The following is a 14,148-nucleotide window of genomic DNA, read 5'->3' as shown; positions in this document are numbered from 1 at the left end:
CAATAAAATGCAGTAGTTGAAATGTTTCAGCAGTGTTACGTTTTGGTTTATCATGTCACACTTACATTCTCTTTATTTTTCAATGTTCATTTTGGATTTCTTTCGATGAAGTGCAAGAGTTGGAATATTTCAATAGTGTTTTGTCGTGGTTTACCTAGTCAAAGTTACATTCTCTTAATTTTTCAAAGTTCATTTTGGATTTCTTTCGTTGAAATGCAAGAGTTGGAATATTTCAGTAGTGTTCTGTTGTGGTTCACCTTATCACAGTTACATTTTCCTGATTTTTCAAAGTTCATTTTGAATTTCTTTCGTTTAAATGCAAGAGTTGGAATATTTCAGTAGTGTTTTGTCATGGTTTACATTGTCACAGTTACATTCTCTTGATTTTTCAAAGTTCTTTTTGAATTTGTTTCATTGAAATGCATGAGTTGGAATATTTCAGTAGTGTTTCGTTGTGGTTTACCTTGTCATAGTTACATTCTCTTAATTTTTCAAAGTTCATTTTGGATTTCTTTCATTGAAATGCAAGAGTTGGAATATTTCAGTAGTGTTTTGTCATGGTTTACCTTGTCACAGTTACATTCTCTTAATTTTTCAAAGTTCATTTTGAATTTCTTTTCATTGAAATGCAAGAGTTGGAATATTTCAGTAGTGTTTTGTCATGGTTTACCTTGTCACAGATACATTCTCTTGATTTTTCAAAGTTCATTTTGAATTTCATTCGTTGAAATGCAAGAGTTTGAATATTTCAGTAGTGTTTTGTCTTGGTTTACCTTGTCACAGTTAGATTCTCTTGATTTTTCAAAGTTCATTTTGGACGTCATTCATTGAAATGCAAGAGTTGGAATATTTCAGTAGTGTTTTGTCGTCGTTTACCTTGTCACACTTACATTCTCTTGATTTTTCAAAGTTCATTTTGGATTTCTTTCGTGAAGTGCAAGAGTTGGATTATTTCAGTAGTGTTTTGTCGTGGTTTACCTTGTCAAAGTTACATTCTATTAATTTTTCAAAGTTCATTTTGGATTTCTTTCTTCGAAAAGCAAGAGTTGGAATATTTCAGTAGTGTTCTGTCGTGGTTTACTTTGTCACAGTCACAGTTAGGTTAGGTTAGGTTAGATCAAGTTAGGTTAGGTTAAGATAGGTTAGGTTAGGTTAGCCTACGTACGCGCGTTTACGTAGTCTAACTTAACCTAACCTAACTTAACCTAACCTAACCTAACTTGATCTAGCCTAACCTAACCTAACCTTAGAAAAATCAAGAAAATGTAACTGTGTCAAGGTAAAGCACAACAAAACACATTTCAACGAAAGAAATCCACAATGAACTTTGAAAAATCAAGAGAATGTAACTACTGAAAACACTACTGAAATATTCCAACTCTTGCAATTCAATGATAGAAATTCAAAATGAACTTTGAAAAATTAAGAGAATGTAACTGTGACAAGGTAAACCGCAACAAAACAGTACTGAAATATTTCAACTGTTGCATTTCAACGAAAGAAATTCAAAGTGAACTTTGAAAAATCAAGAGAATGTAACTGTGACATGGTAAACCGTGACAAAACACTAGTGAAATATTCAAACTCTTGCATTTCAATGAAAGAAATTCAAAATGAACTTTGAAAAATCAAGATAATGTAACTGTGACAAGGTAAACCATATCAAAACACTACTGAAATATTCCAACTCGTGCATTTCACCGAAAGAAATTCAAAATGAACTATGAAAAATCAAGAGAATATAACTGTGACATGGTAAACCACGACAAAACATAACTGAAATAATCCAACTATTGCATTTCAATGAAAGAAATTCAAAAGGAAATTTGAAAAATCAAGAGAATGTAACTGTGAGAGGGTAAACCATGACAAAACACTACTGAAATAATCCAACTCTTGCATTTCAATGAAAGAAATTCAAAATGAACTTTGAAAAATTAATAGAATGTAACTGTGACAAGGTAAACCACGACAAAACACTACTGAAATAATCCAACTCTCGCATTTCAACAAAAGAAATTAAAAATGAACTTTGAAAAATCAAGAGAATGTAACTGTGACAAGGTAAACCACGACAAAACACTACTGAAATATTCCAACTCTTGCATTTCAAATAAATAAATTCGAAATGAACTTTTAGTAATCAAGATAATGTAACTGTGACAAGGTAAACCACAACGAAACACTACTGAAATTTTCGAGCTCTTGCATTTCAACAAGATAAATCCAAAATGAACCTTGAAAAATAATGAAAGTGTAATTGTTACAAGGTAAACAACAACAAAACGCTACTGAAATATTCCAACTTTTCCATTTCAACGAAAGAAAATCAAAATGATCTTTGAAAAATAAAGAAAATGTAACTGTGACAAAGTAAACCGCAACAAAACACTACTGAAATATTCCACTCTTGCATTTCACCGAAATAAATTCAAAATGAACTTTGAAAAATCAAGAAAATGTGACTGTGACAAGGTAAACCGCAACAAAACACTACTGAAATATTCCAACTCCTGCATTTCAACGAAAGAAAATCGAAATGATCTTTGAAAAATCAAGATAATATAACTGTGACAAGGTAAATCGCGACAAAACACTGCTGAAACATTTCAACTCTTTCTTTTCAATAACAGAAATTGAAACATAACTTTGAAATATTATGACAATTTAACTGTGACAAGGTAAACCACGACAAAACACTACTGAAATATTCCAACTCTCGCATTTCAAAGACAGAAATTCAAAATGGAATTTGAAAAATTATGAGAATGTAGCTTAGACAAGGTAAAGCCCAACAAAACACTACTGAAATCATCCAACTCTTGCATTTCAATGAAAGAAATTCAAATGAACTTTGAAAAATCCAGAGAATGTAACTGTGACAAGGTAAACCACGACAAAATACTACTGAAATATTCCAACTCTTTCATTTCAATGAAAGAAATTCGAAATGAAATTTGAAAATTAAGGGAATGTAACTGTGACAAGGTAAACCGTGACAGTTAGGTTAGGTTAAGTTAGGTTAGGTTAGGTTAGCCTACGTACGCAAGCGTTCGTAGGCTAACCTAACCTAACCTAACTTAACCTAACCTAACTTGATCTAGCCTAACCTAACCATACTCGCCGGAAAATCCCCCCATGTCAACTTTGTACCAGTTAGATTAGGTTAGCTTATCATGAGCGCTCATGATAAGCTAACCCAATCTAACCTAACTTAAACGTGGAGAAACCTAAGCTCTAACCTAACCTAACCTAATCTAACCTATGGTTTTGGTATTTCTATGCAATATTGTGTAATTTTGTGGTTATGCTAGTTTAGACTAAACTTCAAGTCTAACTAAATCTCTAAGCTAAGATTCTAGGCTAAACCTCTAAGCTATAACTCTTAACTAAAACTAAACTAAACAATAAATCTAAATAAAACTCTAAGCTAATACTATAAGCTAAAACTATAAACTCTTAACTATAACTAAACTAAACGAAACTTCAACCCTAACTAAAACTCTAATCAAAAACTTTAAGGTAAAACTCAAAACTCATAACTAAACTAGAACTCTAAATAAAACTCTAAGCTAAGACTTTAAGGTAAAACTCTAAACACTTAACTAAAACTAAACTATGCTAGAACTCTAACTAAAACTTTAAGCTAAGAGTCCAAGATAAAACTCTAAACCCTTAACTCTAACTAAACTAAACTTCAACTCTACGTAAAACTCTAAGCTAAGACTCTAAGGTAGAACTCTAAACTCTTAACTAAACTAAACTAGCACTTCAACAAAAACTCTAAGCTAAGACTGTAAAATAAAACTCTAAACTCTTAACTAAAACTAAACTAAACTAGAACTCTAAGTAAAACTCTAAGCTAAGACTCTAAGCTAGAAACTCTAAATTCTTAACTATGACTAAACTAAACTTCAACTTCAACAAAAACTCTAAGCTATGATTCTAGATAAAACTCTAAACTCTTAACTAAACTAAATTAGAACTCTAACAAAAACTCTAAACTATGACTCTAAGCTAAAAACTCTAAATTCTTAACTATAACTAAACTAAACTTCATCTCTAACTATAACTCTAAGATAAGACTCAAAGCTAAAACTCAAAACTATTAACTAAAACTAAGCTAAACTAAAACTCTAACAAAAAATCTAAGCTAGGACTATAAGCTAAAACTATAAACTCTTAATTAAAACTAAACTGAACTAGAGCTTCAACAAAAACTCTAAGCTAAGACTCTAAGCTAAAAACTCTAAACTCTTAACTAAAACTAAACTAAACTAGAACTCTAACAAAAACTCTAAGCTAAGACTCTAAGCTAAAATTCTATACTCTTAACTAAAACTAAACTAAACTAGAACTCTAACTAAAACTCTAAGCTATGACTCTAAGGTAAAACTCTAAACTCTTAACTAAAACTAAACTAAACTATAACTATAACTAAAACAATATTAAAATAATCTAATATAAAAAACTCTAAACTCTTAACTAAAACTAAACTAAACTAGAATTCTAAATAAGACTGTAAGATAAGACTCTAAGCTAAAACTCTAAATTCTTAACTAAAACTAAACTAAACTAGAACTCTAAGCTAAGTCTCGAAGGTAAAACTCCAAACGCTGAACTTTATCTAAACTAAACTAGAACTCTAACAAAAACTCTAAGCTAAGACTCTAAGCTAAGACTCTAAACTCTTAACTATTACTAAACTAAACTTCAACTCTAACAAAAACTCTAAGCTGAGACTCTAAGCTAAAACTCTAAACTATTAACTAAAACTAAATTAAACTAGAACTTCAACAAAAACTCTAAGCTAAGACTCTAAGCTAAAAACTCTAAACTCTTAACTAAAACTAAAATAAACTAGAACTCTAACAAAAACTCTAGCTAAACTCGACAACTTACTTAGCTTACAACTCGACTTAGCTAAAACTCGAAACTCTTAACTAAAACTTAACCAAACTATAACTTTAAGTAAAACTCTAAGCTATGACTCTAAGCTAAAAATATAAATTCTTAACTGTAACTAAACTAAACTTTAACTCTAACTAAGACTCTAAGCTAAGACTCTATGGTAAAACTCTAAACTCTTATCTAAAACTAAATTAAACTAGAACTCTAAATAAAACTAAGCAAAGACTCTAAGCTAAAAACTCTAAACTCTTAACTAAAATTAAACTAAACTAGAACTCTAATTAAAACTCTATGTCTAAGCTAAGACTCTAAACTAAAACTAAACTAAACTAGAACTTCAACATAAACTCTAAACTAAGACTCTAAGCTAAAAACACTAAACTCTTAACTAAAACTAAACTAAACTAGAACTCTAACAAAAACTCTAAGCTGAGACTCTAAGCTAAAGCTCTAAACTCTTAATTAAAACTAAACTAAACTAAAACTCTAAGCTAAGTATCTAAGGTAAAACTCCAAACTCTTAACTATAACTAAACTAAAATAGAACTCTAAAAAAAACTATAAGCTAAGACTCTAAGCTAAAACTCTAAACTCTTAACTAAAACTAAACTAAACTAGAACTCTAACAAAAACTCTAAGCTAAGACTCTAAGCTAAAACTCTAAACTCTTAACTAAAACTAAACTAAACTAGAACTCCAATTAAAACTCCAAGTCTAAGCTAAAACTCTAAACTAAACTAGAACTTCAACAAAAAACTCGAAACTAAGACACTAAGCTAAAAACTCTAAACTCTTAACTAAAACTAAACTAAACTAGAACTCTAAATAAAAACACTAAGATATAAAACTCTAAACTCTTAACTAGAAGTAAACTAAACTAGAACTCTAACAGAAACTCTAAGCTAAGACTCTAAGTTAAAAACTCGAGACTCATAACTATACTAAACTAAACTAGAACTCTAACACAAACTATAAGCTAAGACTCTGAGCTAAAACTCTAAACTCTTAACTAAAACTAAACTTAACTAGAACTCTAACTAAAACTCTAAGCTAAGACTCTAAGCTAAAAACACTAAACTCTTAACTATAACTTTGCTAAACTATAAATTTAACTAAAACTCTAAGCTATGACTCTAAGCTAAAACTCTAAACTCTTAATTAAAACTAAACTAAACTAGAACTCTAACCAAAACTCTAAGTTAAGACTCAAAGCTAAAACTCTAAAATATTAGATGAAAATTTACTAAATTAAAAAATTAAGTTAAAATATAAGCTATAACTATAATATAAAACTATAAATTCTTAACTATAACTAAACTTCAACTCTAACTAGAAGTCTAAGCTAAGACTATATGGTAAAAATCTAAACTCTTAACTAAAACTAAACTAAACTAGAACTCTAACAAAAGTCTATGCTAAGACTCTAAGCTAAAAAACTCTAAACTCTTAACTAAAACTAAACTAAACTAAAACTCTAAGCTAAGTCTCGAAGGTAAAACTCCAAACTCTTAACTATATCTAAACTAAACTAGATCTCTAAAAAAAACTCTAAGCTAAGACTCTAAGCTAAAACTCTAAGCTCTTAACTATTACTAAACCAAACTTCAACTCTAACAAAAACTCTAAGCTAAGAATCTAAGCTAAAACTCTAAAATATTAACTAAAACTTAACAAAACTAGAACTTCAACAAAAACTCTAAGCCAAGACTCTAAGCTAAAAACTCTAAATTCTTAACTAAAACTAAACTAAACTAGAACTCTAAGTAAAACTCTAAGCTAAAAATCTAAGCTTAAGACTCTACTTCTTAACTATGACTAAACTAAACTTCAACTTCAACAAAAACTCTAAGCTATGATTCTATGATAAAACTCTAAACTCTTAACTAAACTAAATTAGAACTCTAAGTAAAACTCTAAGCTAAGACTCTACGCTAAAAATCTAAATTCTTAACTATAACTAAACTAAACTTTAACTCTAACAAAAACTCTAAGCTAAGACTCTAAGCTAAAATTCTAAACTCTTAACTAAAACTAAACTAAACTAGAACTCTAAATAAAACTCTAAGCTATGACTCTAAGGTAAAACACCAAACTCTTAACTAAAAGTAAACTAAACTAGAACTCTAACTGAAACTCAAAGGTAAAACATCAAACTCTTAACTAAAATTAAACTAAAATATAACTCTAACAAAAACTCTAAGATATGACTATGAGGTAAAACTATAAACTCTTAACTAAGACCAAAATCAACTAGAACTCTAACAAAAACTCTAAGCTAAGAGTCAGCTAAAACTCGAAACTCTTAACTAAAACTTAACCAAACTATAACTTTAAGTAAAACTATAAGCTATGACTCTAAGCTAAAAATCTAAATTCTTAACTGTAACTAAACTAAACTTTAACTGTAACTAAAACTCTAAGCTAAAACTCTATGTTAAAACTCTAAACTCTTATATAAAACTAAATTAAACTAGAACTCTAAATAAAACTAAGCAAAGACTATAAGCTAAAAGCTTTAAACTCTTAACGAAAACTAAACTAAACTAGAACTCTAATTAAAACTCTAAATCTAAGATAAAACTCTAAACTAAAACTAAATTAAACTAGAACTTCAAAATAAAATCTAAACTAAGACTCTAAGATAAAAACACTAAAATATTAACTAAAACTAAACTAAACTAGAACTCTAACAAAAACTCTAAGCTGATACTCTAAGCTAAAACTCTAAACTCTTAAGTAAAACTAAACTAAACTAAAACTCTAAGATAAGTATATAATTTAAAACTCCAAACTCTTAACTATAACTAAACTAAACTAGAACTATAACAAAAACTATAAGCTAAGACTCTAAGCTAAAACTCTAAACTCTTAACTAAAACTAAACCAAACTAGAACTCTAACAAAAACTTAAAGCTAAGACTCTAAGCTAAAAACACTAAACTCTTAACTATAACTTTGCTAAACTATAAATTTAACTAAAACTCTAAGCTATAACTCTAAGCTAAAACTCTAAATTCTTAATTATATCTAAACTACACTAGAACTCTGAACAAAAATCTCATGTTAGACTCTAGTATAAAACTTGAAAGTATTGACTAAAATTTAACTGAACTACAAATAAAAGTAAAACTCTAATCTATGGCTCTAAAGTAAAACTCAAAATTATTAACTATAACTAAACTAAACAAAAACTCTAACTAAAAAACTAAGCTAACTTCAACTCTAACTAACTTCAACTCTAAGCTAAGACTCTATGGTAAAACACTAAACTTTTAACTAAAACTAAACATGACTAGAACTCTAACAAAAGTCTATGCTAAGACTCTAAGCTAAAAAACTCTAAACTCTTAACTATAACTAAACTAAACTAAAACTCTAAGCTAAGTCTCAAAGGTAAAACTCCAAATGCTTAACTATATCTAAACTAAAATAGAACTCTAAAAAAAACTCTAAGATAAGACTCTAAGCTAAAACTCTAAACTCTCAACTATTACTAAACAAAACTTCAACTCTAACAAAAACTCTAAGCTAAGACTCTAAGCTAAAACACAAAATACTTAAATAAAACTAAAGTAAACTTAAACTTGAACGAAACTCTAAGATAAGACTCTAAGCTAAAAAATATTAACTCTTAGATGCCAATTAACTCAAATCTAACTCTATAAAAAACTCTTAGTTCATCCTCTATTCTGAAATTATAATAAATTAACTATAACTAAACAAAACTAAATTTCTAAATAGAATACTATGTTAAGAATCTAAGCTAGAAATTTAAAATCTTAACTAAAAGTAAACTAAACTATAATTCTAACTGAAACTCAAAGGTAAAACATCAAAATCTTAACTAAAATTAAACTAAACTAGAACTCTAAGAAAAACTCTAAGCTAAGACTATAAGGTAAAACTCTAAACTCTTAACTAAAACTAAACTAAACTAGAACTCTAACAAAAACTCTAAGCTAAGACTCAGCTAAAACTCGAAACTCTTAACTAAAACTTAACCAAACTATAACTTTAAGTAAAACTCTAAGCTATGACTCTAAGCTAAAAATCTAAATTCTTAACTGTAACTAAACTAAAATTTAACTCTAACAAAAACTCTAAACTAAGACTCTAAGCTAAAGCTCTAAACTCTTAACTAAAACTAAACTAAACTAAAACTCTAAGCTAAGTCTCTAAGGTAAAACACCAAACTCTTAACTATAACTAAACTAAACTAGAACTCTAACAAAAACTCGGAGCTGAGACTCTAAGCTAAAACTCTAAACTCTTAAGTAAAACTAAACTAAACTAAAACTCTAAGCTAAGTCTCTAAGGTAAAACTCCAAACTCTTAACTATAACTAAACTAAACTATAACTCTAACAAAAACTCTAAGCTAAGAATCTAAGCTAAAACTATAAACTATTAACTAAAACTAAACTAAACTAGAAATCTAAAAAAAACTCTAAGCTAAGACTCTAAGCTAAAACTCTAAACTCTTAACTAAAACTAAACTAAACTAGAACTCTAATTAAAACTCTAAGTCTAAGCTAAAACTCTAAACTAAACTAGAACTTCAAAAAAAAACTCTAAACTAAGACTCTTATCTAAAAACTCTAAACTCTTAACTAAAACTAAACTAAACTAGAACTCTAATAAAAACTCCAAGCTAAGACTCTAAGCAAAAACTCTAAACTCTTAACTATTACTAAACTAAACTAGAACTCTAACAAAAACTATAAGCAAAGACTCTAAGCTAAAACTCTAAACTTTTAAATATAAGTAAACTAAACTAGAACTCTAACACAAACTCTAAGCTAAGGCTATAAGATAAAAATTCGAGACTATTAACTATAACTGAAATATACTAGAACTCTAACACAAACTATAAGCTAGGCTCTAAGCTAAAATTCTAAACTCTTAACTAAAACTAAACTGAACTAGAACTCTAGCTAAAACTCTAAGCTACGACTCTAAGGTAAAACTCTAAACTCTTAACTATAACTTTACTAACTATAACTTTAACTAAGACCCTAAGCTACGACTCTAAGCTAAAACTCTAAATTCTTAGCTATAACTAAACTAAACTAGAACTCTAACTAAAACTCTAAGCTAAGACTCTAAGGTAAAACTCTTAACTCTTAACTAAAACTAAACCAGAACTCTAACAAAAACTCTAAGCTAAGACTCTAAGCTAAAACTCTAAACTCCTAACTATTACTAAACTAAACTAGAACTCTAAGACAAGCTATAAGCTAAGAATCTAAGCTAAAACTCTAAACTCATAACTAGAAGTAAACTAAACTAGAACTCTAACATAAACTCTAAGCTAAGACTCTAAGCTAAAAACTCGAGACTCTTAACTATAACTAAACTAAATTAGAACTCTAACACAAACTATAAGCTAAGACTCTAAGTTAAAACTCTAAACTCTTAACTAAAACTAAACTGAACTAGAACTCCAACTAAAACTCTAAGCTATAACTCTAAGGTAAAACTCTAAACTCTTAACTATAACTTTACTAAATAACTAAAACTCTAAGCTATGACTCTAAGCTAAAACTCTAAATTCTTAGCTATAACTAAACTAAACTAGAATTCTAACTAAAACTCTAAGGTAAAACTCTAAACTCTTAACTAAAACTAAACTAGAACTCTAACATAAACTCTAAGTTAAGACTCTAAGCTAAAACTCTAAACTCTTAACTAAAACTTAACTAAACTTCAACTCTAACTAGAACTCCAAGCTAAGACTCTATGCTAAAACTAGAAACTCTTAACTAAAACTAAAATAAACTATAATTGTAACAAAAAATATAAGATAATACTATATTCTAAAACTCTAAAATATTACCTAAAACTAAACTAAACTATTAATATAGATCAAAATCTACGATAGGACTATAATATAAAACTCAAGGCTATGAGCAAAAACTAAACTAAACTAAAACTCTAAGCTAGGACTGTAAGCTAAAACCCTAAAATATTAACTATTACTAAACTAAACTTCAACTTTAACAAAAACTCTAAGCTAAGACTCTAAGCTATTGGGCCGGGGGCTTCCTTCGGGGTCGGGGTAGGTGGATCGGGGCCCTTTGTGGTTGGGGTATAGGACCTCAAAACACTGTTTAAATAGAACTTTTGTATTATAACGACCACACTCAAAACCTCTTTTAAAACATCTTCTAAAATCATCTTTTATAATGTCTCTAACTGTTTCGCCGAAATCATTCCCTAAAATGTTTAAAACGGTTTCGCCCAAATAATCCCCTAAAAGTAATTTCTGCGTGTTCCTATTGTTTTGGCATCCCTGCGCTGTCACATTTGAAATGTCTAGGAAACCCTTTCCCCGCGTTAATCTCTTCATCTCATAAATGTTCCTAGCTACACTATTAAGGTTTCGTTAGAATATCAATTTATCTCTCCGACTTAAAGATCAGTGATGTCGTATTTAAAAATAGAATTTGTATCTCTTTAGACTCCCGCATAATTCCAAGATAACAAGTGATGTCATTTCTAATTCCTGACACTAAAGATCAATGAAGCCCTATTTAAAAATAGAATATTAATTTTTCTCTCTGACCTAAAGAACGTTTATCCCTCAGACCTAAGATCAAAGAAGCCATACTTGTTTCTTTATTCCCCTTTTCGTAAATCAATAATTCCCCTAGCGATTATGTAAATCAAGTTCTCAGGTTAGGTTAGCCTAAAGATCAAGGAAGCCATGTTTGTTTCTTAATTCCCCCTTCGTAAATCAATAATTCCCCCACACATTATGTAAATCAATTTCTCAGGTTAGGTTAGCCTAAAGATCAAAGAAGCCATGTTTGTTTCTTAATTCCCCTTTCGTGAACCAATAATTCCCCCGCCGATTATGTAAATCAATTTCTCAGGTTAGGTTAGCCAAACAACAATGAAGCCATGTTTGTTTCTTAATTCCCCTTTCGTGAATCAATAATTCCCCTCGATTATGTAAATCACCCCATTGTCATTACACCTGGACAAACAACAACAAATAAATCGACCTTGAAACATCCATCAAAGTGAGAAAAATCCTGTTTTTCCATTCTCACTAACAAAAACAATAAAACATCCATCAAAGTGAGAGAAATCCTGTTTTTTCATTCTCACTGACAACGAACCATAAAACAGACATGAATTACTGTTGACACCCATTAAAGTGAGAAAGTTCCTGTTTTTTCATTCTCACTGACAAAAACCATAAAACAGACATGAATTGCTGTTGACATCCATGAAAAACATCAAATTAACTGACCAACACACATAACCATCCAAGAAAACATCCATCAAAGTGAGAAAATTCCTGTTTTTTAGAGTGAGAAAAATTCTGTTTTTTCATTCTCAGTGAGAAAACCATAAACCACGTGGTTCTCGTGGGAGTAGCGCCCCCCTCTCTACTTGTGTTTGGGGAAATGGTGGGCGTGGGGGGTGGAGGGGGGCTAGTTAAACTCCAATCACTTTCGACTATTAAAAATGGCACTAGCTCTTTAATTTCAAATTGAATCATCCTGTTTTTAAGTTTCTACGACAACACCTTCTATAAAAACCTTAAATGCCCCCAGGGCATAACTTAAAACCCTTGCCCTGAGGGTTGTGGGGGGTATCCTCCTCAAAAATATATTTTTTATCAGGAAATCAACTACGCTGAACAAAATGGCTATCTCAAAATTTTGATTGGATGTGTTTGGGGGAATGATGGGCGTGGAGGGGGGGGGCTGGCTAGTTGCCCTCCAATAATGTTCAACTATTAAAAAGGGCATTAGAACTCTCGATTTCCAATCGAATGAGCTCCCTTTGAAGCTTCTACGACGACCCCTTCCATATGAAGTGCCTCTGGGAAAATAAATAAATAAATAATAAATAATAATAAAACATTAGATCCGTATGGCCTTTACTATGGCCGTATGGCGTAGGGAGTAGTATGGCGTAGGGAGGCCGTATGGCGTATGGCGTATGGCGTAGGGGGCTAGTTGCCCTCCAATCACTTTTGACTATTAAAAAGAGCACTATCCCTTTGAATTTCCAATCGAATGAACCTTTTTTGAAGTTTCTAGGACAACGCCTTCTATAAAAACCTTATATGCCCCCAAGTCATAGCTTAAAACCCTTGCCCTGAAGGTTCTGGGGGAGTGTCCTCCTCAAAAACATATTTTCTATCTCGAAATCAACTACGCTGAACAAAATGGCTATCTCAGAATTTTGATTGGATGTGTTTGGGGAAATGATGGGTGTGGGGGGGGGGCTAGATGCCCTTCACTCACTTTTGAAAATTAAACAGGGCACTAGCCCTTTAATTTCCAATCGAATGAGCCTGTTTTGAAGTTTCTACGACAACACCTTCTATAAAAACCTTATATATCCCCAGGGCATAACTTAAAACCTTTGCCTTGAGGGTTGTGGGGGAGTGTCCTCCTCAAAAATATATTTTCAATCTGGAAATCAACTACGCTGAACAAAATGGCTGTCTGAAAATTTTGATTGGATGCGTTTGGGGAAATGATGGCTATGGGGGGGGGGGAAGGGGGCTAGTTACACTCCAATCACTTTCGACTATTAAAAAGGGCACTAGCCCTTTAATTTCCAGTCGAATGAGCATGTTTTGAAGTACGACAACGCCTTCTTTAAAAACCTTATGTGTCCCCAGGGCATAACTTAAAACCCTTGCCCTGAGGGTTGTGGGGGGAGTATCCTCCTCAAAATATATTTTCTATCTGGGAATCCACTACGCTGAACAAAATGGTTATCTCAAAATTGTGATTGGATGTGTTTGGGGGAAGGATGGGCGTGGGGGGGGGCAAGTTGCTCTCCAATCATTTTAGACTATTAAAAATGGCAGAAGCCCTTTAATTTCCAATCGAATGAGCCTTTTTTGAAGTTTCTATGAGAACGCCTTCTATTAAAAACTTATTGCCCACAGGGCATAACTTAAAACCCGTACCCCGAGGGTTTTGGGGGAGTGTCCTTATCAAAAACATATTTTCTATGTGGAAATCAACTACGCTGAACAAAATAGCTATCTGAAAACTTTGTTGGATGTGTTTGGGGAAATGATGGGCGTGAAGGGAGGGGACTAGTTATACTCCAGTCACTTTCGACTATTAAAGAGGGCACTAGCTCTTTAATTTTCAATTGAATGAGCCTGTTTTGAAGTTTCTACGACAACGCCTTCTATAAAAACCTTATATGCCCCCAGGGCATAGCTTAAAACCCTTGCCCTGGGTGTTGTGGGGGGTAT

Source organism: Artemia sp. Qi Xiang Cuo, chromosome 12, assembly GCF_049724085.1.
Source record: "Artemia sp. Qi Xiang Cuo chromosome 12, ASM4972408v1, whole genome shotgun sequence".
NCBI lineage: Eukaryota > Metazoa > Arthropoda > Branchiopoda > Anostraca > Artemiidae > Artemia > Artemia sp. Qi Xiang Cuo.
The sequence above is the reverse complement of the archived record's forward strand: the minus strand, read 5'-3'. Positions refer to the sequence as shown.